This window comes from Megalobrama amblycephala, linkage group LG3 (assembly GCF_018812025.1).
Source record: "Megalobrama amblycephala isolate DHTTF-2021 linkage group LG3, ASM1881202v1, whole genome shotgun sequence".
NCBI lineage: Eukaryota > Metazoa > Chordata > Actinopteri > Cypriniformes > Xenocyprididae > Megalobrama > Megalobrama amblycephala.
In genome coordinates, this window is record NC_063046.1 from 17,336,204 (window position 1) to 17,363,498 (window position 27,295).

Below are 27,295 nucleotides of genomic sequence, written 5' to 3' on the forward strand. Positions count from 1 at the left end.
CGTGGAGATGCACGCGCTCAGTGTTATTGTAAACATGTCTTTAATTTTACCCTATAAATTTGAGCCGGAATCAGACCTAGTGATTGGACTGCGGGATGAAAATAACAGCGTTTCGACGACATGGCGACAAACACACTCTACAAACGCAACTCTTGTGTATTCCTGTGGGCGGAGGTTAGTCAAAAAACTATTTTAGTGACGTCATTAAAGAAGGAAGTAGAGGGATGTAGTCCAAACTGGCCGTTCGATGTAGGCGACTTCTGTTAAATAAAATATCTCGCTTGGCATTGAACTTTGAGCTTTAAAATTTTACAGATTTTATTTATACTCTAACAACAACATTACACACTAACTAAAGTTTGAAACATGGGATCACGAAGAACGGGACCTTTAAAATATGATATGCACAATATTTACTTCATGTTAAGCTGATGGCATATATTTTTCTATCTACTATTAATAATGTTAGATAATTAACATTAATGATATTCACTATCATTGTTATCACTATGATAGATTCTTGTGAAACTTTACAGTAAAATCTTAAAGGATTAGTTCACTTCTGAATGAAAATTTCCCGATAATTTACTCACCCCCATGTCATCCAAGATGTTTTTTCTGTCTTTCTTCAGTCGAAAAGAAATTAAGGTTTTTGATGAAAACATTCCAGGATTATTCTCCTTATAGTGGACTTCAATGTTCTCCAAACGGTTGAAGGTCAAAATTTGTTTTAGTGCGGCTTCAAAGGGCTTTAAACGATACCAGACGAGGAATAAGGCTCTTATCCAGCGAAACGATCGGCCATTTTCTTAAAAAAAAATGCAACTGTATATGCTTTATAAACACAAATGATCGGCTTGCAAGTGCTTCCACTTTCCGTATTCTTCAAAAAGCTTATGCTGTATGTCCTACCCTATTCACCTTATGGAAAAAAACGGAACTGGCGCTGCATTCGTTCCGTAAGTTGAATAAGGAAGGCTTTTTTTATGGACCTTCCATATTCTTATCTAAATGTTGTTTTGAATTGAGTTTGTTTTGAGATTAAGCAAGTTGAAGATCAAAGGTGTAAATTAAAGGTCTTCAGCTCTTCTTCAGGAGCCCCAGGCTGTGTTCGAAATCGCCGCTTATACCCTCATTCACTATTCCCTACATTAGTCAACTAATATAGTTCACTTAAAGTAGTGAATGAAAATGAGTGAGTGAATTCGGCTGGTGCATAGTTTGTGCTTGCTGTTTAATAATCATTAGAAACTGGCAGCTCCAGTATAATGAAAAGATTTATCTTGAACTCTGTTATGGAAACTAGCATGTATAAACATTAATTAAACAATTAATTTAATAATTTATTTAAAAGAAATTTATATCTGTATGATATTATGCTGTACCCACATGAGACTAGCACATTAGAAAATGGATAGATGGATGATTCAGCTGCGGGCGGGCGTGCTTCTGGCATGACGTGGCAATTCATTCGGCGTGACCCTCACAGTGCATTGTGAATATTCTCTAGCCGTTGAGTGTACATTGGTTCTACACTCGTTATTGCAATGCATTATGGGATTGACTGAGTGCACTCGCTAACATCGACTATGGTTTCAGACAGCACTACAAATGGCTGTTCCCTCAAATAGTGCCCTATTTATGGGTATGGGGGCAATTTCTAACACTGCAGAAATTAGCCTCAACCCTAACCAAACGCACCTGAACCAGCTCAATGTCTTCAGGATCACTTGAAATTTACACACAGGTGTTTTGAAGCAGGATGGAACTAAGGGCTGCTTCCAGAAACTTAGGCAGCTGACTTGTTGTCTCGCTGTCCTATCAGGCAATGACTTTGTAGGCAGAGTTTGTGCATGAAGATACCTCACGAAACTGATTATGGACAGACTTCTGAGGCAGTGTAACGGTTTAATGATCTGCAGCAAAATAGAGAGAGCTTTGGTGAAAAGTAAGCAAATATTTAATTACTACAATAGCAATTTCTCACTAGAAATGACGTCAAAAGTGATAAAAGTTGTCAATAAAAGTTAAAAATGTACATTTTCACAGAAACCTAAATTTTTTAGCTCAGCTGTTATGCAATGGAAAGCACAGGATTGTGAGATATCAAAGGCAGTGAAGGATATATCTATGCTACCTTCAAAAATCGATCAGGTGAAGGTATCTCAGGAGACAGGAAGTGAAGGTAACATTGGATTCGGACATGCCTTGAGGCCTTCCTACCTTGAAATACCTTGGAGATCAGAGTGGCAAAGAGGAATTATTCTGATAAACTTCGGAATCAGTTCTCTTCTAATGACACAGCTTCAGTGTGGAAAGGTCTGAAAGACATCACCAACTACAAGACACCATCCCCCAGCTCTGTGGAGAATCAACAACTGGCAGACGATCTGAATGAGTTTTATTGCAGGTTTGAAAAAACACCATTCACACCTCCAACAACCCCCGTCTCCCCCACACCTGCAATTCAGTTCAGTGAAGATGACGTGCGCCAGGTCTTCAGAAAGAACAAGAGAAGAAAGGCACCAGGCCCAGACAGTGTTTCACCAGCCTGTCTGAAAACCTGCGCTGACCAGCTGGCCCCCATCTTCACACTGATCTTCAACAGATCACTGGAGCTGTGCGAAGTCCCCTCATGCTTCAAACGCTCCACCATCATCCCCGTCCCAAAGAAACCCAAAATTACTGGACTGAATGACTACAGACCTGTGGCTCTAACGTCTGTGGCCATGAAGTCATTTGAAAGACTGGTTCTGGCTTATCTGAAGGACATCACCGGACCCTTACTGGACCCCTTGCAGTTTGCTTACCGAGCAAACAGGTCTGTGGATGATGCAGTCAATATGGGACTGCATTATGTTCTCCAGCATCTGGACAGACCAGGGTCTTATGTGAGGATCCTATTTGTGGACTTCAGCTCTGCTTTTAACACCATCATCCCATCACTCCTCCAGCCCAAACTAACTCAGCTCTCCGTGCCAACCTCTGTCTGTCAGTGGATCACCAGCTTCCTGACAGGCAGCAGCTAGTGAGGCTGGGAAAATTCTCATCCAGCACCCTCACCATCAGCACCGGCGCCCCTCAGGGCTGTGTTCTCTCCCCACTGCTCTTCTCCCTCTACACAAACGACTGCACCTCTAAAGACCCCTCTGTCAAGCTCCTGAAGTTTGCGGATGAAACCACACTGATCGGCCTCATCCGGGATGGTGACGAGTCTGCTTACAGACTGGAGGTTGAACAGCTGGCTGTCTGGTGCAGTCTTAACAACCTGGAGCTCAACACGCTCAAGACAGTGGAGATGATCGTGGACTTCAGGAGAAACCCCTCTGCTCTTCCCCCACTCACCATCATGAACAGCACCGTGGCAGCAGTGGAGTCATTCAGGTTCCTGGGCACCACCATCTCCCAGGACCTGAAGTGGGACAACCACATTGAGTCCATTGTGAAAAAGGCCCAGCAGAGGTTGTACTTCCTTCGCCAGCTGAGGAAGTTCAACCTGCCACAGGAGCTGCTGAAACAGTTCTACTCTGCCATCATCGAATCCACCCTTTGCACTTCAATTACCGTCTGGTTCAGCTCAGCTACCAAATCTGACGTCAGAAGACTACAGAGGGTAGTCCGGTCTGCTGAGCGAATCATTGGTACAACACTCCCCACTCTCCAAGAACTGTACTTAGCCAGAGTGAGAAAAAGGGCAAAGAAGATCACTCTGGACCCCTCACATCCAGCACACTCCCTCTTTGAACTGTTGCCATCCGGTCGACGCTACAGAGCTCTGAACACCAAAACAACCAGACACAGGAACAGTTTCTTCCCTCAAGCAATCCATCTCATGAACACTTGACAAACACAGAACACACAACACTATTACACTTTATTTACTTAAACACTTATTTATATCTCGCACATAACTGTACATACGATTGTCTATAATATATATTGTTTTTTGCTTTTTTTGCACTTTGTCTATCTTGTAAATTTGTATATTATTATTTTATTCTTTTTATCATGTGTCTTGTCTTGTCGCTGTTACTCTGTTGCACTGTGGAGCTTCTGTCACTAAAACAAATTCCTAGTATGTGTAAACAACATACCTGGCAATAAAGCTCTTTCTGATTCTTCTGAAATGTGTCCTCCGAAGGCAGCATTTTTCAGTTTATGGGCGCAGCCAAGCTTTGGAGGACAGTGGGTCTCATGGAGCAGTATCCTATTACAGCTTAACTCTCAAAACTCAGACAGAGGTGCTTTGTGATGTCAGCTTGTCATAGTAGACAAGCCAGAAATCACCTTGTAGCATGTCTTATTTGTTTTTTGTTTTTTTTTAACAGTGAAACACTGTTACACCATTTGATGACTGAAGATTAATGCCTCTCAGGCATGGTCACCCTGCTTATTTGTATCTGAACTGCTTTTCCCCAAAGACTGATATGACTCAGCTAGTTTGATCTGCTTTCCAACCCTGAGGCATTTTGTGTGTTAAAATAATAAATATCAAACAGAGCAGGCACAATCTAAAAAAAATATGCTCTTTTCATCTTGAACCAGCCAGAGTTCAGACTGAATTTAGTGTGGAGAGGCCACCAGAAGCACAAAGCTGACAGTCTGGTCCAGATGATGCTGACTCCTCACAATTATACATGAAAATGTGTAGCTACTACTTTTTAAAGAGCTATGTTTACCTAATATGAATCTTTAAATGGCTTTTAGTGCTGTAACCTAATGTAGCCAAGTTGATTCTGTCATATAAAATGATATAATGCTTTAAATAAAGCCATTTAATTTAAAAGACATGAAGGTCACTTTTTGGTTATCTGACTAAACATTCTTTTCATCAGGTTTGAAGCTCTGAAATGCATATATAGGTAAAAAATGAGGATTAGAAGCATTTTAGTTGCGAAAGGAAAAAACAATCATTAGTCTTTTATTCAAATCTGAGGCATTTCAAACACATTGAAGACTGACAGATAATTTTTTGACCTACATATCCGGTTTAAGGTTAAACATTCTAATTGTACAAGTGTCAAGCACAGAAAAAGCGAGCAAAACAACCACGTAAAAAGTTAACGACAAACAACACTGAAAAAAAAAAAGTAAAAACACACAGAGTAATTAACAGAAATAAGAACAGGTGTGGAACTAATGACTAACTATGGAAACTAACAATGACAGGGAACACAGGCAAAACGACAACAGGGAAAACAAAAACAAAACACAATGAAAGTAAACAGAACTAAGCATAACCCTGACAACAAGAGCTTAAAGTTCACCCCAAAGTCATTAATTTCTCACCCTCATGTCGTTCCAAACCCGTAAGACCTTTGTTCATCTTCGGAAAACAAATTAGGATATTTTTGATGAAATCTGAGTGCTTTCTGACCTTCCTATAGACAGCAACGTCATAACCAATTTCAAGTATAGCTATATATTGAGCCGCGTTCTGACGTAGAACCCGGAAGCGCTGCACTATTGCCTTGTTTCCACCCAGCGGTACAGGATAGTACAGTACATTTCAGTATGATTCGGGATGGCAAACTATGATCCAGCTTGCGTTTCCACCGCCAACAGTACCCTTACTTGATAGGAGTGGTGTATGCCAGAAAGTAGTGTTCGATGTCCTTCTCGCGAAAGCAACACAGTAAACAACAATGGAGAACATACAGCAGATCTTTTTCTTGCTTCTCGGTATGTGGCTGTTTGTCACAAGAAGAAATGGTATTGTGTTTCAACTTTATTAAAAAATGGCCTCTTGTGTTGTCATTCCCCTTGTAGCATGCGCAAATGATGATTCTCTGTCAACCAATCAACATTCTACAGTGAGTGTAGCTCCACCCTTTAGTACCGGACTACTGTGCTAGGTACCCCAATGGAAGGGTCCCAAAAAAGTGGTATGGTACGGTTCGGGATTAGGGTACCATTCACAGCTTCTGACAATGGAAATATACCGTACTATACTGAACCAAAGTCCCTTTAAGACAAGTCATTTCACTCGGCGGCCATCTTTGAAACGCCTCTCGGGCATCCTGGGCATCATGCAATCTCTTTGAATGGGGAAACATCAAATTCTCCAAAACTGTTCGCCAACCTTACGATTAAATTTCATATTTGAAATCACCAATGAAATCTAACAACAACCGGCTCATAAATTTAGTTTCTAAACGCTCTAATCATGACAAAAAAAACCTGTATTTTTCAGGCTGGATCAAGCTAATGCGCATGCGCAGACCTAAATGCGCGTCTCTTCGGAGGTGCGCGTCTGACTGTTTCTATAGAAACCGGTGATTCTAACGGCCGCTGAAGTGGCGCGATGACTTTACTAGTCGGCGATTGGCTCTTATTTAGAAGGCGGGACTTATTCCGCCATATTGCACGTTACACTTTCTCCCATTCAAAACAATACGAGTGACACGTCTTGTGTTATTCTATAGTCTTTGACTGAACTGTACTGTACCGTACCGCTCGTTAGAAGGCATATGTTTACAACATGAAGACTGACAGGGAAGAGAAGAAATTGGTGAATAAAGTTGTTATTTTTGTTTTGTTTTACACACAAAAATTATTCTGTCGCTTCTTAAGGTTGAACCACTGTAGTCACATGGACTATTTTAACAATACCTTTACTACCTTTCTGGGCCTTGAAATTTGTTATAACATTGATGTCTATAGGGAGGTCAGAAACCTTTCGGATTTCATCAAAAATATCTTAATTTGTGTTCCAAAGATGAACAAAGTTTTTATGGGTTTGGAACGACATGAGGGTGAGTAATTAATGAGAAATGTCATTTTTGGATGAACTAACCATGATTCAATTCATGTTTAAGCCAAACTACTGAATTCTGTTATCCATACAGATAATACGGGCAGAAAATAGCATGCAATGCAGAGTGTACTAAAAACACCGTCTTAAAATAGCTCTGAATCATGTATTATTCGTACTGCACGCACAAGGTCTGTCAGACTGTGTATTGCATGTTTATTTGGGCTCTTACACCCTCAAGTTCCTCAACAGACCCTTAGTTTCTGAACTCATTTCCAAGCTATAGGGTTTATTTTTGAAGTGACTTATGTTGCTGCTGTGCCCCAGTGGTGAGAAATATGAGGAGGAACACTCTGTTCTGCTGTGCTCTGGGACTCGCTGTTCCGCTGGGTGTTAGATACGGAGAGTGGTATTATTTTGATGCACAAGGTGATTTTGGCCTTTATGTCTGCATCCTTTCTCTCTTTTTCTGGTCTGCAGGATCCCCTGGGTCTGGTCAGACCTCCAAAACCTCTGTGAACGGAGCAGGCTCTTAACCTCACACTCGTACCGCTGCACAGCAAGTTACCGGTTGGTAACAAAGAATGAGTGCTAAAAAAAAATTGTTATATAAATTGCTAGTAAATTTCACATACTCTTACAAAGAAACAGCAAGTAACACATTGAATTAAACATGACATTTTGAAGTAGAAAAACTGAAATAGAAATTTCATTTTTTACAGTGTAGTAAGCTCAACACAACACAGAATGATTTTGTTTATCTGTACTCAATCCTCATAGCTCTCCTAGAAATGACTGAGAGGAACTTAGACACGCAAAAATCTGCCTACACACCCTTCACTATGCTCCCAACGCACCCCAGTTGATGAGCATAGTGTGTTTGTGTCATTTGCAGCCTCATGAATAATTAATGAGCTGAGACTGTCAGTGGGTGGAGCTTTGCCACATTTCTCTGCCTCAGTGCTGCATTACTTCTGAGCATAACCTTCTTGTTATTGACCATTTTGTCCTCAGCCTTCATTTATCAACCACCTCATCACCCTTAGCGTTGACCGATCCCCCAACCCTGTTGACTTTTAATCAACTTACTTTCAGCAAATAAAAAGTCCATTTGTTGTTATTGGGAAAATGCAGAAGGCTCCTACAAATCTATCATGGATGTGTTTTATCTGAAGGCCGTTCTACGAAAGGTAATTTGGTTGGTGTGCTCCCATCTAATGACCATTCCATCAAGTTACTCTATAATGAAGAATTATTGGTCATTATTGGCCCACAAATATCCACAGCTGTGTTTTGGTGGTTGCTGGCCAGTAAGAATAGAATAAAACATACATTTTGGTACAATTTGTTATGGACATTGCTGCTCGATAAATACAAATGTGATCTGCAACATTCATCAAAGAATCTCATGTTACTGCTGATACATTAGAGATGCTGCCATAATGAGGGTGCTCAGTAATGTTACCCTGCTTTAGAAATCTGTATTCAGCAGCAGGCACAGGTGCTATAATGACTCATACATCACATGTCAACCAAAGGTCATGGCCATCATTTATATAGGAGCATGGGGAGTACACCATGGGAATGTTATTGGGTGGGATTGATTGATTCTCCCAGGAAAAGCAGCCCAACTTAACCTGTAATAGCAAGTGAAACTGGATGGTTTCCCTCAGCAAATTCTGCTTCACATTATTTCAGTGCTACTTATTCTCTCATACATCTAGTTTTATTGCATTCTTATTGTGTTCTGCATCCCAATGCTGTACTAATACTAAAACTAATGTTAGGGGCTCATAAAAGGGAGATTCATAAAGGCTAAATATAGATTGTTGCATTCAAATGGGGTTCATGTCATAACGCTGCTGCTAATGGTGATATATGCTTAATTTTGTGCTTTTGCTTGTGTTTTGATTGCATAAACGCAGCTAATAAAGAATACAAGGGAAGAGCAAATAAGATGGATCAGAGCGCCTGTGGCTGTTTGAAAGTTAAACTTGTGGTCTTGAATTGCAGCTTCACATTGCTCCATTTTTGCATCTATGCATCTCTTCACCCTCTCTGGCTCTTTCCACTTCTCCCTCTTCTTGTTTTTATCCCCATCTCTTTCTCTCTGGAGGCACTGAAGGGTCTGATCCCAGCTGCCACAGCCCAGATGGCTGACAGGAGGCAAGCAGTCTACTGCAATGGCGGCTTTGTCCTGTGTGTTGGTTTGAAAGTGTGTGGGTGAGGAAGAAAAAGAAAAGACTGGAGAAGCAAACTGATGGCTGCTGTTAAAATTTGTTTTAACTAGGAATGGACCGATATGCGTTTTTCAAGGCCTCTCTCGATATCCAGAGCAGAGTGGATGGTGGTAAATAATTTGTATTAAATAAATTAACCACTAATTGTATTGTTTTGCCTCAGTAATTATATGATATATGTATCATATAAGTTGTACATATTGTACATATTATATATATATATGTACAACTTATAACAACTTGAGGGTGAGTAGTAAAGGATGACAGAATGTTGATTTTTGGGTGAACTATCCCTTCCATCCATCCATCCATCCTCTCATCCATCATTCTATCCTTCCGTCCATCCGTTTACCAAAAAATAAAATAATTTTTATTTTATAAAAATATATTTATAATAATGTATTTGTAATAATTATAGTATACAGTATACATTCTAAATAATTGTATTTATTTTTATAAAACGGTTAGTTCCTGTTCTTGATTCTGATTGGTCAATAGCTGTGTTTTATTCACGATAAAACAGCTGACGCTTCACCCAGTGGTTCTGTGTGTCACTACACAACACCCTTAGCAACCACTCTTAGCAACGTAAACTGTATGTACTCAATTGATATTGTTCATTGAAGCTTCCTGCATTATTTAGAAGAGTATTGTGAGAAAGAGATCGATTGAGCGAGTTTGCATTCAGATTTAGCATTTTCCTTCAGGTCAGTCCTATGTTCATAATAAAAAATCTGCTTAAATGTCCGATGTATTAAATTGTGCTTTTAACAGTTAAGGGGTTTTCCTGTAACTGACAGCGCTAGTCAAAGCATTTGTCAGTTGCATCTTGTTCCGTGTTCACAACAATTCAGTCTTTTCAATGTAAAAGTATTCGCTACTGACTGACACACTCATAAAGACATAAAGACAAGTCTTTGCCGCCATCTAATGGCGTAATAATGTAACTTTTGTTGCTGTTCATGGTCAGGGACTATTTTTTTCCGGCGGAAGGAAGGCTTTAGTAAAAGTTCACTTTATGAAAGTTGCATTGAAACATATTTTTGGCTTTAATATTTGTATTGTGTAGTAACCGTTTTATAAAAGCAATAAGGTACTCAAGGCTAGTGCTGTATCGTGAATAAGTCATGGCTGAAGGGGTTGCAGGCACTCCACTTCATGTTGAGCCTAACAATGCCCTTCAGCCATGACTTATTCACGATATAGCACAGCCTTGAGTACCTTATTGCTTACATATGTAATACTATATATGTAATGTAATGTATGTATTATCCTTTAACCCTAAAACACAACACAATGCAATGCGTAATTAAAAATATGGGTAAATCACCTGTGAAAAATCAGTATGGAAAATTCCTTCATATTAACACACTTATTTTTCTTAGAATGTGTATATACATCGTACAAATGTTGCATTTTATATTTAATTTTATTATAAATAATATAAAATAAAATTATTATTTAAAATGAACAAGTTCATATATCAAGTAACTTGAGTTTCAGACAAATGTAGCTAGTTTTTTCCCCTCTTCCAATGAAGAAAAAACACCAAAAGAAGCCAGCTCTACCCCACTCCTTTCAGAGTTTTCCGTCTCCTGCTCCCTGTTCACTGGTGAAAGAACTGAGTGAAAACACAGATGCTCCGACTTTCAAATAACATGCTCCTCGCTCCATGCAATAACTCTCATACTTTGTAATGCTGTGAACACAGGCAAGCAGAGTGATACAAACAGTGAAACGTCCCAGTTCACTCACTCACTCAATCACTGACTCACTGACTGACTCACTCACTCACATATTCAAGTCAACTCAAGCAACACTTCCATTCCCTGCCAAGAAGTCTTTCCACTCTTTTCTCTCTTTTTTTGATTGGCTCTTTGCCTCTCTATTCATGTCATATTTGAGGACATCTGCGGCTCCCCCCTGTGCTGTGCTCACAGGCATGGCACTGAAGGTAGTGTGGACAGCGCTGGACTGGCCAGCATTGTTGCCTGCTGGTCAGTTTTGCTGATGAGTGACTGAGCCAGATGCTCAGCAGGTGTTCAGAGAGAGAAACACGCAGCTCAATATCCAGTGTTTCCTTTACCATCCGTGAGGTGTGCTGCTTGTTTGTTTGTTAGGGGAAGATTATGAACATATTTGTGTGTGTGCGTGCTCCTGTATGTTTTTCAGTGTATACATGACCTGAACCACCACTGTTGAAACTTTTTGCCTGGACAGAGGATGTTGTGGGTGATTTCTAGGCTGTTGCTAAAATGTGTTGAGTGATTTCAGTACAATTCTGTGCAGTTTTTAGGGTGTTCTGGGTGGTTGGTGGATTATGATCTGCATCACACCAGACGTTTAAAGCAAAGTGTGTTGTGTGGGAAGGTGTTCACTTGCATGCTAGAAATAGGGAGCCGTTATAGTGGAAACAACAAATTCACTTGTATGTACCTGTATACTGTAGCCAAATTAAACATAACAGAGTCACAAGTATGAAGAATAATAGTATGGAAAGTGTGATATGATTCTATATTGTATATAAAACATCTATGAATTAATTTTAATGCATATTTCAGTTCTGCATAATACCCCATGTTAATTTGACATGGTGTTAAATGTTTGTCATGTAAACAGCTGTTATGTGCTCTGCACTGCAGCTCCTGCTGACTTAAAGTGAAAGTTCACCAGCCCAAAAAATTAAAATTCTGTCATTATTTACTTACCCTCATGTTGTACCAAACCTGCATGACTTTCTTTCTTTCATGGATCAAAAAAAGATATTTTGAGATGGTCTAAACAACATTGGACCCCACTGACTTTCATTCTGTCAAAACAAAACAAAACAAAACAAAACAAAACACAAGGCCTTTTTTTGGGAACGACTTTTACATTCCACAGAAGAAAGAAAGTCATAAAGGTTTGGAACAACATGAGGGAGAGTAACTATCCTTTTAACTCTTACAAGAAACATGTCAATGAAACAGTTTTGATGTCTTTCTAATACTGCTTTGAATGTAAAGCAGAAAGAACAGAGAGTACATGCAGGTGTTTAAGTAGCTCACATAAGAACAATGAAGAGGTTTGTTAATATACACTGGTTTTCTGTCTTATTAGGTGTGTGATTTGATATATAATTTTGAAAAAAGTTTAATGGCCCTATCATATACCTGGTGCAGTGCGGCACCAGGCGCAACTCAAGTGTTTTTTTTTTTTTTTTTTGCTAGTTTCAGCCCGACGCAGTTATCATTTTCACGTCCTGCGCCATATTGTTTAAATAGCAAATACATATGTGCCCATTTGTGCGCCCATGGGCATGCTGGTCTGAAAATGAGGTGTGTTCAGGCACATTGTTGGCGTGTTGCTATTTTGAGGCAACTGAAACAGACACAAACATGCCAAATATTAAAAAATAAAAGGATTACAATGTAAAAGATTATTGTGTGCATAAAGATAAAAATGCTTTGGTGAAATCCGGCTTTTCCCGTAGACGCGTTTTAACAGTAACAGTCGGGGTGTACGCCCCCAATATTTGCACATGCCAGTTCATGTTCAAGCATTAGACAAGGGCAGGACGTCTGGATGTGCACAGCTGAATCATCAGACTAGGTAAGCAAGCAAGAACAAATGGCAGATGGAGCAATAATAACTGACATGAGCCATGATATCATGATATTTTTAGTGATATTTGTGAATTGTCTTTCTAAATGTTTCGTTAGCATTTTGCTAATGTACTGTTAAATGTGGTTAAAGTTACCATTGTTTCTTACTGTATTCACGGAGACAAGACTGTCGTTATTTTCATTTTTTAAACACTTGCAGTCTGTATAATTCATAAACACAACTTCATTCTTTATAAATCTCTCCAACAGTGTGTAATGTTAACTTTAGCCACGGAGCACTATCAAACTCATTCAGAATCAAATGTAAACATCCAAATAAATACCATACTTACACGATTATACATGCTGCACTGTATAATGACACTTTGTAAAGAACAATTTTGAGGGTTATATTAGCTGTGTGAACTTTGTTTATGCTGTTAAAGGCAAGCGCGAGCTCCGTGGGCGGGGAGCGTGAGCATTTAAAGGGGCCGCAGCCTAAATCGGCTCATATTTAATGATGCCCCAAAATAGGCAGTTAAAAAAATGAATAAAAAAAAAATCTATGGGGTATTTTGAGCTGAAACTTCACAGACACATTCAGGGGACACCTTAGACTTATATTACATCTTTTAAAAAGACGTTCTATGGCACCTTTAAACTAGCAAAAGTGGATTCGCCCTTGCACTTGCGCCATGGGCTTCAGACCATGTGCTTAGATCATTAAAATAGGGCCTTAAAAGGCTAAATTCTCAGGATCTCTCTTACTTTATTTTAGCACTTCTGATCATAGAATTGTTTTTAGGTATGTTTTCTCATATAAATTCTTGGGGCATTTATTATTTTGTTGTTGTTGTTGTTGTTAATTTTTTATTCATGTTTTTATCTCTTCAACTGCTTTGTGTGTTTTTTTACGGTTGTCTATATCCTCATTCAGTTGGTGTGACATCTTGGTGTGAACATTTAAACAGTTATAGGAGCAGGCATGTGTAAGGACAATTATTAGCAGGTGATTTGCTTGTGGGCCACTCGGCTTTCAGGGGTGACACACACACACACACAGAGAGAGAGAGAGAGAGAGAGAGAGAGAGAGAGAGAGAGAAAGAAAGCTTTAAAGTGAGTGTGGTTTAGCTGAACCCATTCACAGTCACACAGCTTTTTCATTAATATGTTACCCTTGGGGGGCTTAATTATAACTATAACACGATAACCCATTTCCTCCTGAATCTTCCTTAAACACATTCTCCCTGTTCATGCATATATTATCTGGTTTTATTTTTTATTTAGAATAACGGAAGATTGAAGTCATGTCACAGTTTGTAATCATAAACTCTTTAACTATTTTGAAAAAGTCTTTCCAAAACCATGTTTTGTTTTGTTTTGTTTTGTTTTGTTTTGTTCTCTGTGGAGTCTACATTCCACATTCCAGTCTTTGAACCTGTATAGTTTGTCAAACAGGCCGCAATTTAAAGGTCCCGTTCTTCGTGATCCCATGTTTCAAACTTTAGTTAGTGTGTAATGTTGTTGTTTTTATTTAACAGAAGTCGCCTACATCGAACGGCCAGTTTGGACTACATCCCTCTACTTCCTTCTTTAATGACGTCACTAAAACAGCTTTTTGACTAACCTCCGCCCACAGGAATACACAAGAGTTGCGTTTGTAGAGTGTGTTTGTCGCCATGTCGTCGAAACGCTGTTATTTTCATCCCGCAGTCCAATCACCGGGTCTGATTCCGGCTAAAATTGATAGGGTAAAATTAAAGACATGTTTACAATAACACTGAGCGCGTGCATCTCCACGTTATGGTAAGAGGCGTGACCTTTCCGGGCAAGGTTCGCTAAGCTGCTGTCGAATCACAACACAGGAACCGCTGGCACAATCAGAACTCGTTACGTATTTCTGAAGGAGGGACTTCATAGAACAAGGAAGTCATCAGCCCGTTTTTATGACAGTGGAAACAGCGGTATACAGATAAGTAAATTATGTGAAAAATATGTGTTTTTTTACACATGAAACATGAACACACGTTATATTGCACACTAGAAACACAATCAAAGCTTCAAAAAACCACGAAAAATGGGACCTTTAAATTTTAAATTTAAAGTTTAGATTTCTCCTATTGTGTCCTGTATGTAAGAAACCGGAACAAGATGAGGGTTAATAAATGACTCAGTTTTCATTGATTGGCGATCTATTTCTTTAAAACTCTAGAATATCTAGCACATGATTTAAGAATACTGTGTTCTGCATTATCTTTCTCAGCCACACACTGTTTCAGTGCATTTGGACCTTGTTTTGACCCACCACTGTGATGCCCACCAGTTAGCCATTATTTAGGGCTATGAATGCTGGTGGTGGTCTCAAACAAAAGAGTGTTGCCGTGGTGATTTGGAGAGGAGGCTGATCTGGTGGTCTGGCCTTGCTTGGAAGAGGTCTGAGGTAGCGTAAGTCCAGGAAATAAGCACTCCCCTCCCTGCAGCGTGTGAGAGACAGTCAAGCACACACCTAGAATCTCAATGAGAAAATGGTGTTTTCTCCTCGCAAGGAGAGTCAGAATACTGAAGCACAAAGCAAAACCCCAGAGTACTGCTCTGCAGGGTGGAGTTTCTAATATTTTCTCTAATGTTTGTCTTCAAATTTCATCAGAGTCTTATTTTTGAAAGATGAAGTATAAAGTCCAAGAATATTTTACAGTTGAAAAGGAAGTAAATTCAGTGTTACCTATTAATCGTAACAACCTTTTCATCATGTAAATTTGAAGTGAGTTAGTGCATATGACGAAACCCTCATATCTAATAAAGTGCCAACAGAACGGCTTATGATCATCAGGCAGGAGGAAGATGCATTTTGAAGCTGTCCTCTCAGACAGGGTGTGATTGTAATCTCCATTCATTCACTATGTGCCCCAGTTCTCTTTCACTTCTGTGAGTTAGAGGTGAAACTTAAGGCTTGGCTGACCAAACCTGTGGTTGAAAATGAGAAATGAAAGAGGTTGGGAGTGGGGATGAGGTGAGTTGTAATGAAGGTGATTCAGGCAGTTTTGATGCACACAGTCCTTGCATGCTGCGCCTCTCTCACCTACATGGAAGACTTTGATTCAGTATATAGCTGGCAAAAGCGGCTGCATAGCAGGCTTTCTGCTTATCCTCTTGAAAAGAGGAAGTTCGTCTATCGGTATGTTCACAATGGATCCTCCGTGTCTTGCTTTTAACTTTTTTCCTTTTTCTAACCTTTATGCTATTATCTTTCAATTTTTTCTTGCAAAAAATGATATTCTTATATAAAATTTTAGTCATTTCACTCGTTACACTAATATCTTAACTTGATCATTATAGTACTGGGGTCAGATTTACCAAAATCTTCTTAAGAGAGATGCTAAGAAGTTCATAAGAATGTTTCCAAGCAATTATTGAGAAATTATCAAATATTTTCTCAAGAAGAGGCTTTAGTGTCATCTGATTGTATAGAGGTTCTTGCTAAAGACTCACCGATCAACCGAATGGAAAAAATCGTAGGCCGCACTGCCTGTTTACGGTATAATGTGACATGACTTGAAGGTCAAGTATGGTAACCCATACTCAGAATTTTTCCTCTGCATTTAACCCATCCAAGTTAGTGCACACACATTAGGAGTCGTGAGTAGTGAACACACACACCTGGAGCAGTAGGCAGCCATTTTGTGTGGCGCACGGGCAGCGATTGGGTGTTAAGTGCTTTGCTCAAGGGAACTTCAGTCATTTCTTGCTGGTATTGAGAATCAACCTTTGGGTTAACAGTCTGATTCTCTAACCATTAGGCCATGACTGCCATAATGCTGCAAAAAATTGTCATAATTATAATATTAATTAACTTCAGAGTACTTGTGCACATCCCTAGCAATAGTAATATGTATTATATGCAAGTAGTGTTATGTTATAATGCTTAATATCTGAAACAACCCAATAAATTCATTAAACGTCATCTTTGGGTATTTAAGACAAGATGGAGGTTATCCTAACTTTTAGAGGCTATTTTTCTTTTTTCATTCCTTTCATCCAAAGTGATTTTTCTTTTTTCATTCCTTTTAGGAATTCAAATTCTCTTTAGAACAATCTGAAGAAAAAAGATGAGAACACTCCTTTTTAACTCTTTCCTCGCCAGCGTTTTTGTTTTTTAAAGTTGCCAGTCAGCGGCAGCATTTTTTAAAATCATTTTCACAAAAATTTCATGGAACCCAGAATATTTTGTTGTATCAATATGTGAACATGTGGACATATATCAAAAGAAAGAACAGCCTCTGCTTTTAAACAAACAAACAAACAAACAAATTATTCTAGCTTCATGCATTGTTTTTTTTATCAACACTTGAATGTGGGTAAATTACATTAAAAAAAGCAACATTTTGAACAAAAAACTGAGAAAATCATGTTTTTGTCAAAGACTACGTTTGGATCGGATTCAAAACATAGATGGAGTAGAACGCTTCCATCAACACCCCCAAAGCTTGTACGGTCCTTTTCCTCTTCCTGGGTCGACATTTCATTCAGTAACATTAGGCAGTTTTGATTTGCTGTTTTGATTTATAAGCAATGCTTTTATCGCTTGTTTCTGCTGCTTCTTTGCCTGTGTTTTGATACCAAGATTCTCTACTCTTTCAAAATGCGTAATACCGCACCCTACCGTATAAAAGTGAAAGCATGGATTGATGTAAATGTAGTCAATGGTGGAATTTGTGTCATAAATGATGGAAAATTCTGTCAATGGTGGGGGAAGTGTTAAAAATGTTTTTGAGAATAAAAATTCATCTTAACTTTATTCTTAGGTTAGAAAATTAGAAGAAAATAACAGTTAAGAGGAATTTTATTAAGAATGTTTCATTAATTCTAGATTTATTCTGTTATTACATGATTACCATATTCATTTAATTTGGATAACTAGGGTCCAGGTACCTCCACTAGGGTTAAAGGTGCCCTAGATTCAAAAATTGAATTTATCTTGGCATAGTTAAATAACAAGAGTTCAGTACATGGAAAAGACATACAGTGAGTCTCAAACTCCATTGTTTCATCCTTCTTATATAAATCTCATTTGTTTAAAAGACCTCAGAAGAACAGGCGAATCTGAACATAACACCGACTGTTACGTAACAGTCGGGGTGTACGCCCCCAATATTTGCATATGCCAGCCCATGTTCCCAACATTATGAAAGGCATTAGACAAGGGCAGAACGTCTGGATGTGCAAAGCTGAATCAACAGACTAGGTAAGCAAGCAAGGACAATAGCAAAAAATGGCAGATGGAGCAATAATAACGGACATGATTCATGATAACATGATATTTTTAGTGATATTTGTAAATTGTCTTTCTAAATGTTTCGTTAGCATGTTGCTAATGTACTGTTAAATGTGGTTAAAGTTACCATCGTTTCTTACTGTATTCACGGAGACAAGAGCCATCGCTATTTTCATTTTTAAACACTTGCAGTCTATATAATGCATAAATACAACTTCATTCTTTATAAATCTCTCCAACAGTGTAGCATTAGCCGTTAGCCACGGAGCATAGCCTCAAACTCATTCAGAATCAAATGTAAACATCAAAATAAACACTGTACTTACGCGATTAGAATATGCTGCATGACGAACACTTTGTAAAGATCCATTTTGAGGGTTATATTAGCTGTTTGAACTTTTTTTATGTTGTTTAAGGCAAGCGCGAGCTCTTGGGGCGTGGAGCACGAGATTTAAAGGGCCACACACCCTGAATCGGCTCATTTCTAATTATGCCCCAAAATAGGCAGTTAAAAAAATGAATTAAAAAAAATCTATGGGGTATTTTGAGCTGAAACTTCACAGACACATTCAGGGGACACCTTAGACTTATATTACATCTTTTAAAAAAAGTTCTAGGGCACCTTTAAAGCAGACAATTTAAGACAGAACAAAATTCAGAATTTGGCTTTTTTGCTTTTAATTAGAAAATAATTTTAAACTTAACATGTTGAAAATATTAATCTAATATAAATATACATTTTATTTTGGCTTTTACAAATTTTGAAAACCACTGTACTTTGGTATTTACATACATACAGCGACATACAAATGAAAATTCATGGTATTCCAATAGTTCAGTGTTTTTTGTTAATGTGCTGGCATTCATATGCCAAATAGTGTGGCTCTTCGGCTCATGCCCTGGCAGATATGAACAGACTCTTGAGAAGTGAAGTGTAGCATGAATTCATTCAACGCAAGTCTAATTTTTCTGGCTGACTTTTTCACATCTTTAATGACTTAAGCCACGCTTGATAAAGCAAGTCATTAAAAGGCGTAAGCATCCCATTGGCTAACCAGAGTCCAAAAGAGTAAAGAGGATTAGGCCTCACCGATGTGGGATTCACTGTTTATGCTCAACTTTCTTGTGAAGATGTTTTTTTGGCGATGCTCACAAACACTTTTTGGTGCATTTCTTTGTCTTGTCTCAATGATAAGCACTTAATGTGTGTGCTTTGTATACAGCAGATAGCTAGTGAGATGTCTAAAACCACGAGGCTTTGGCTGTATCTGCTGTCTCAGCACCAGATAAACAATGACCGTCTCTTATAGATAAGAAAGAGCCATTGTTTTGTCTTAAAGACAGTAGTGAAGGGAGCAGGGAAGCAGGGAGTGTTGCTTAGCTGCACATCTCTCCTTTGTGAGGATGGCAAGGAAGAATTCAATTCTCTCATCTCTTCGCTCATCTCCATTAAGTGAAAGAGTAGAGACATTTGTCAAGGAAACAAGAAAAGTGTCCCACTGTGAGTTAAAGCTGTAGCTCATTTCAGAAATAAATAAGCCTGTTTACAGGAGGCAGCACACCACTATTCCTGTGCCAGGCATCACTCCTTCGTTCCTACGCTGAAGTACACCGCTGGAAGTGAAGGCGCCTGTAAAATGCCCAGACATGCAGGAGGAACTGGAGGATGAAGAATTTCACTGTGGGAAATGAACTCATCTCTGTGCTCATCACATCAGAGTTTCAAATGGACTCATTCGCAGTCTGTCCTGCGCTCACAGATGTGTAGCTCGTGTCCTAATTCCTTTTTTCTGATGGTAGGAAAAGAGGGTTTAGAGGAAAGTGAAAGTATAGAAGTGTATCTCTGGCTTGTAGCATGCTTATATTCAGATTTAAGTATGAAATGAACAAACCGAATTGAAGAAATCGAAATCTGAATAAGCTAATCGTGTGTGTGTGTGTGTGTGTGTGTGTGTGTGTGTGTGTGTGTGTGTGTGTGTGTGTGTGTGCGTGTGTGTGTGTGTGAGTGTGTAAGGAATATACTTCTATTTAACCAGAATGCAGGCAGTTATAAAAAAGTCAAGCAATAGAAAAAAGAAATTTTTCCATAAATCAATATACGGACAGATGAAAGAACCATACTAGTCTCCAAACCAACATTTTGCTATTTATTGCAATCTTCTGTGTGGTGGTCAATAAGATAAAAAGAGAATTAATGAGTTGACTGCATTACTGAGCAGAATTATTAAAAACTCAGCACAATAAATGGGCACAATACGTGTCTTTAGTACATCCCGTAGACATCAGCAGAAATATCCCAAAAGCTTGTAAACCTCCTGAATACTATCAGATTGCATTCTACATACTACACCGTATTTACTATATATTGCTTACTGTTTATTGTGTGTGATAAATGTTTCTGACAATAGAGGGTAGGTCACTATGATTTTGCCAGGTAAGACATGTTCCTGGATCAACATATTTTGTTGATCCTGGAACAACATTCCTGTCCGAAAATGTTGTACTATCCCTGTCCCTATCCCTAAACTTAACCCTACCCCTAATTTTTTCCTAAAATCACACTGTAAATTTGTCCCTCAGATCTGATTGGTTAATTGGAATTTTGTTCCAGGATCAGAAAAAATGTTGGACATCAGTGAATATACTGGTTGTTTTAATATATTTTGTATAAACTTATCTGTTATCTGGATAACTGTCTGTCATCTGTTACTGTCATGCAGAGATTGCAGAGTTCAGCGCTGTAAACTGAAGGGGTCCTTTTATGCCATTACGCATTATTTTTCACATATTTTACATTGCAGCTCTTTATTCCCAGTCTTTCTCAAACTGTCTGTTGATGAAGCCCCTCCTTCCGAAATACGAAATGTGTTCTGATTGGTTAACTGCCCCCGTATGTGGTGAGCCGCTTAGAGAGTGTTCAGGAAATGCCGCACCCCTTACCATAACCACGAGTTTCATCCAATCAGTTGTAAATGTTAACGATGGCGTCAATTTTGCCATACCAATTCGAGCCCAATTCAGACCCTGAGAATGTTTACAAACAAGAGGATTGTAATGCAGAAACTTTACAAGCATGGATTTTACAGGACGTTTCAGAGTGGTAATTTCCTAAGGATTGTGAACAGTAGGGGTGTAATGGTACACAAAAATCAAGGTTCGGTATGTACCTCGGTTTTGAAGCTGTTTTATTGACGTCTTTCCTCGGTTGAAACACTGCTTGAACGATTACACGAGATATATACGTTTAAGTATGTTGTACTGTATCATTCAACATACCTTCAGATGTTCATGTTCATTTTAAGTAGTAGTGAAGAGGAAGGGATGATTGCGTTCACTCGCGCTCCGTGCTGCCGCTAGAACTCAGGTCCTGAGAAACTTTGTGTTTGCTTGCAAAACCGAGTGAACGCAAAGTTTCTCTGTGGAACGCAAACCATTTTACGAGCAAGCTCAAAGTTTCTCGGAGGAACGCAAAACATTTGAGAAAACGCAAAAGCATTGACAAATTATTTTTCCTCCATTTTATATTTTTTCCCCCTCACCATGTCCCTTTGGGTCAACTGAACCAGGCTTCGCCCACTTTTTTTTGTGTATTCCTTCACAAGATCTGGAAGAAACACATTGTAGTCCCAAAAAGCCATTTGTTGTAGTTCTTCAAAAGTGTTTTCAGCGAAATGCAACTCCCGCCTACTGTGATGTCACATGTATACCCTCTATAGTATGCTACAATGTTACAATAAAATAATCCCACAATATAAATACTCATTATTTCGTATTTTTAATTTGATTTTGATTAAAAATGTCTCCATCAAATTTGGACAAATTAAGTGATCCTGTCTCCCATTCTGAGCTGCGATCTGTGAATGCACACTGGATACTCTCCTCAATACCACAGTACCACTGTAACTCTCTCTGGTTGCTTAAACTCCTTAGTCCATGAAATTCAATTCTGTAGCTCACACCACCAAGGACAAGAACAGATTAATGTTTGTCTGAGCTAAACCCTTTGGACTTCTACCCAGAGTTCCTCTGCTTCTACGTATGATTTCAGTAATGAGGACCCCTGTCGACAGTAACCTTCTCGTCCACAATGTCATTAGCAGAGAAACCCAGCAAATCTTGTATTGGAATTACCAGAGCACCTTTGTTTTGTGCACCATTGTGTTATATCATCAGGGGTACTACAAATGCTTCAGATAACAAGCTATTGTTAATGTGTCACCAACAGGGTTTGTTCCATACAAAATATGATCAAATGCAAATCATTTATTTATTGGAATTCTTTTTTTCTCACTTTATTTATATGTTTCTCCACAAATTTCAAAAATTTCAGAACACAGCTGTACATTTTAACATATGTAGAGAAAAAAAGTGGGATGATCAGAAGACAGGCAGGGAGCCAAGACATACCCAATATAAAAGAGACAATTATTGACCTCAAGTAATAATGTACAGAGAGTTTGACCTTAGTCAAATGAGTACAATGAAGTATTTTACATTGGATCCACCCATGTTTGGCACACAAAGATGAAGAATGCACCCTGTATAAAATACTCTCCCATAGTTAATCTGCAATATCCTTTAATAAGTCTTCCTCCCACTGAGTTTTTATGGATGTCAGTGAGCTTTTATTCAGGGAACCTATTTTGTCATTAAAAAAATGAAATCATCCCTTTCCCAATAGACGTTGGTTTGAGTAATAAATCTATGGGAGTAGGAGTAGGGAGACTAGGAAATTGAGGATGCAAATTACGGATAAAACTGCAAACCTGCTAAAAAAAGTTTCTGGGCAGCAAAAACTTATCTAAGAGCTGTTGAAAGGATGCAAAAACATCATCTGCAGTCATTTTATTCCAAATAAACTCTGAGACTAACCTGTCTTGTCTCTGATAAAAGGATTGAGGAAGGAAAAATGGAAGTGTACTGAAACAAATACATAAACTTTGGGAGGGTATTCATTTTTACTGATTTAATTCTACCAGCTATGGAAATAGGAAGTACCGACCGTTGTTTATTGGAATTCATATGGCATATCTGTCTTGTTATACAATCATATGTGTCCAACTGCGAAACCCAATTTTCACATTGTCAGCGTGTCAGCTGAATCCTTGCAATTATCCGGTTTGTGTAGGTCAATAGAGCAACACATAAACCAGACTAACAGACACATTAGCTCTGTTAAATCTGTTAAAGGATGTTTGGAAAATCTCCAGGAAATAATTAGCACAGTGTGTAGGCTTGTTTAACCCCCTCCTGTTTTGTAACCAAATATATCTGCTCTTTACTGCTGCTCAATGGAAATGAAACAACATTTTGATAGTCTGCAAATCTGGTTTTTGGCTGTTTTGCTTGGCACAAAACACTTAAGTTTAAGTTGAATGCATCTGACACACTACTCAATATTTGGAAGCCTGCTTATGACATTGTGTGCCTAAATACAACCATTATGAAACACTTCAGGACACCAAATAATCGAAATTGGAAGGAACACAATATGATGATTTACTTCATATGGATTGTTAAATAAAAAAAAATCTCATACTGGGAGGAACATTGCAGTGCAGCTCAAGCTTTTGGTGTTGAGAACAGCAGGTTTGACTGGCACAAAAGGGTGCTTGTGCTGTAATGCGTATTCACCTACCTAAAATGTATGGCTTCGGTGGCTGTTAAATTGAAATTATGCATCATAGTGATGTGACATAGTAGGTCACTAGCTTCCGGGAAACCAAAAAAATGAATGTGTCTTTGACAAAATATCTCACAGAAGCACTCTTCCCATATTGTTTTTGCATTGTGTGATTTTTCTGTAGATATTTTAATCGTGATAATGTTGAATGAAAGCTTGTTTAGGGGGCACCAGGGCTAGTTGTCAAAAAGGCTTTATCTCAGTAACTATAATGTTCTGAATCAAAAGTCTGATTGCATAGATGCTTGTTTTCTCTAGCATAGGTTTTGTATTTATAAGTTTATTTTATTATTATTTTATTATTTTATTTTATTTTATTTTTTTGTTCAAACAATGGGTCTTAAATTAGAAGAATAATTAAATAATTTTTGTGAATTTTGTCCTAAAGGATCCCAATATCATCATATTAATATATTAGCTTTTTGCTACTTGATACAACTACCATGGAATGCATCATAGCAAGGTTCAACTATTTAATAAAGTTAGATTTTAATTGAAACGATGAACCGCGTCTTGAAGGCACTGTTATTATTTGCCATAGAGAGCAGAAAATACAAGGGAAAAAGTTTGAATACTAGCATACTGCTTAGTGCATACAGCACAGTGTACGGTATACTGTCTAATGTAGAACATATGCTACAGTCACATGACCTCATAATGGTGTGTTCTATTTGCAATTCACTAATTGTTTTAATGCAATTTTATGTAGAGGTAATGGTAACTATAGGTTATCTGGAAAAACTTCTCTCCAGAATCTTTTTTGGGTGGCATTTAAGCTTTATTAAACTCAATGTGTTCGCACAGCTCTGGTCATTTGTGCACGGGACTAAAAAAAGCATTTTATAGCCATTCGTTGTGTCTGATAGTCAGAGGTTGTAAAGTTCTCTGCAGGAGTCCACAGCAGTTTGATGCCAATTTTCAGCTAAAAAGTTCTGTGGCCAATTAACAAAACAGTTGTAAGTGTTTTGCAGGGTTTTTCCCTGATGCTAAATGTAGCCTGAGCCAATATACTGCCATGTGTTTGTAGTACAGCTCCAGTGTGTGTCTTGGGTGCAGCACTCCACTGGCCAATAAAGTAGACAAGCCTTTGGAATATACTGTGTAGTAATATTATTAAGTCAAATTGTTTAGGCCTAATTGTTAAGCTGTTTTTGTTTACATAAAGCCGGGTTCACACTGTGCAATTTTAGCCACGATTTGGCCATCTGAGACAAATGTTGAGAATCCTAAAAGATTCTTCTGATCCTAAGCCAAAATCTGAAGTCTTTGATCACTAGTTTGACATGTTCGCCGACAGCTAATTAATGGGCGTTGCAATGAAATTTTACCTCCAACGAAATTCTGGCAGTGTTAGAACTTTGACAGTCCTGCAGTGCGACTTCTCCTATGACAACCATCAAATCAATGTGTACAACGTACACTGCACAGTCAAGTTATGTTTACCAAAGGCTATATTTTACACATAAATCGATGGCTCAAATTACTCAAGGTTCAGTTTGTATCGCGGTTTCATTACGGTTCGGTATGTGCTACGTTCAGGAAAAAAAAGACAAATATTCAAACTACAAGCAATAGCACAAATAAATACAATAGAGCAAAGATAAAAAATTAACAGTGCTTTTCAGGTTGATCATGTAGGTCTAAGTAGTTTTAGGTAGGCTACAGAAACTGAATAAAGGTAAATGTAAAATAACACTGTATATAATGTTCACTGTATAAATTAAATAAGATTAATCCTTATTAAAGTTACAAAAGTTATTCAGTCATGACCAGTGAGTAATTTGTCATTTGTTGTTTGATTAACAAAGACAGCAGCAGGAATATTAGGCTGCTGTCACTTTAAGACATAATGCACGGATCCAATATACTGATACTGTACACATACATGTACAATAACTGGTCATATTATACGGCACTCGCATCGGTCAAAGTTTACAAAGAGTGAATGTTTTGTCCACGCTTTTTGACCATCACTGTCAATGTCATTGAGAAGCAATTCCCAGACAGGATATTAAAGGCGCTCTAAGCGATTTGACGCGTTTTTAGGCCCAATTTTTTTTTTGTCACATACCGCAAACATCTCCTCACTATGCGCTAGCTGCCTGTCCCCTGAACACACTGTAAAAAACGCGGTCTCTGTAGTCGCCACAAGCTCCGAAAACTGCAATAAAAACAAACTGGTGCAGCCTGGACCACTTAACATAATAAACATGCTCCAGCCAATAACCGACAAGCAGCGTCAATACGCAAGCTACTTACATTTTAAATGCGCGTTCATGACTGTTTCAGGAAGCATGGAGGGGAGGGCCAGGAGGAGTAGGAGGGAGGGTCTAGCTAGCCTCTGTTTTGTTTGACAACACTTCGAACGTCAACAGGAAGTTACTCCGCTCAGAATCGCTTAGAGCGCCTTTAATATGAGGCAGTCAGCAGCTCTACCAGCGGCTTGCCCCCTCACTTGCCATGCTGAACTGCAACACGCCAACACGTTAGGAACTGTGATGTCAACAACAGATTTACATACTAACAGATGATTGGACAGCTACTCTGACGTATCCATCGACAGAAACATATATTAGCGTAACTCTGTCTGTTTTACGTGTTATATTTCACACGGTGCAAGTGTTTGCTGAACTGTGGGTGGAAAACGGTACGGTTGAATATTTTACTGAGAACTGTTACATCCCTACTCCACACACATCGTCTTTGTTTTTTTTTCCCATTTTCTTTTCAAGACAAGCCATGATTAAAATTAATGCTATAGATTGTTTTTGTTTGCTAGCCACCATTTCAATCCCGCATGTAAATGCAGCTCACAGTCACCAAATGTGTCACATTTTAGTAAATGGAAATGATATGTATGCTGTGTGTGTGTGTGTGTGTGTGTGTGATAAATACGGTTAACCACACACCAGACATTATTCCTGGGTGTGGCTTGTGACTGAACAAAGAGGTGAAAGGTCAAGGGTCCCTTTGGGAGGTTGTTGCATTTCTTGTACTATGTGCTCCTCGATAGCAGATGTAAAGCAGACTGTGTGATTTCCTCAAAGAGGTGTTCTTCTGAGAGGAGTAAAATAATCAGTCAAATAGGGTGTAACTGATTATGAGTTTAATAAGGGTTCGATATGCCAGTGTGTGAAGGCATAGAAAATTCAAGGCTTCATTAAAAGCTGCTGTACGTGTGTAGACAACGAAAGGTTCTGTAAGTCGACAAATCCATATAGTGCTCCCCCCCTCCACAACACTCACGCTCAGAGTAAGATTGGAGGAGCAGAAGCACAATGATAATTAGTTGTTGTAATGACTGTTGATGGAAGGCGTAATTAAAGGCAGGGAGAAAGGATGAACAAAAGGGAAAGCAGCAATAAAAGTCTCTCTGTGAGCTGTTGTTGCAGGCATTTGACGGAGACAGCAACATGGAATTGTGTGTGTGTGAAAGTGAACAAGATTTACACCAACACCATTACACGTTTGATTTGTTTGATTCACAGTCTGTGTGCGATTATGCAGCTTCTGCACAACCGCTATTGTCATGATTTATCTCTTAACACTGACATCTAATTGCTTTTTATGTTGGTGAAATGTGTCTTGCCTACTCTTACAAGCATCTGACAGAAAACTTCAACCATTCTTTCTGTGATGTTCATATCCAACTGCAATTTAGGCTTGTGAGATTTATTCCAGCATTTCTGAGGGTCCCAAGATGTCAAGATCATAAAAATTTTCAAGAGCCAGAAAAAAGACATGTATTTTTCCACGAAAGGC

General features: G+C 38.6%; 1 protein-coding gene across 5 annotated transcripts in view; it reads left to right on the forward strand.

Annotated features, from left to right (window-relative positions):
- Window positions 1–27,295, forward strand: part of apba2b (amyloid beta (A4) precursor protein-binding, family A, member 2b) — a 98,215-nt gene that overhangs the window by 38,428 nt on the left and 32,492 nt on the right. The gene's annotated exons all lie outside the window — the stretch shown is intronic.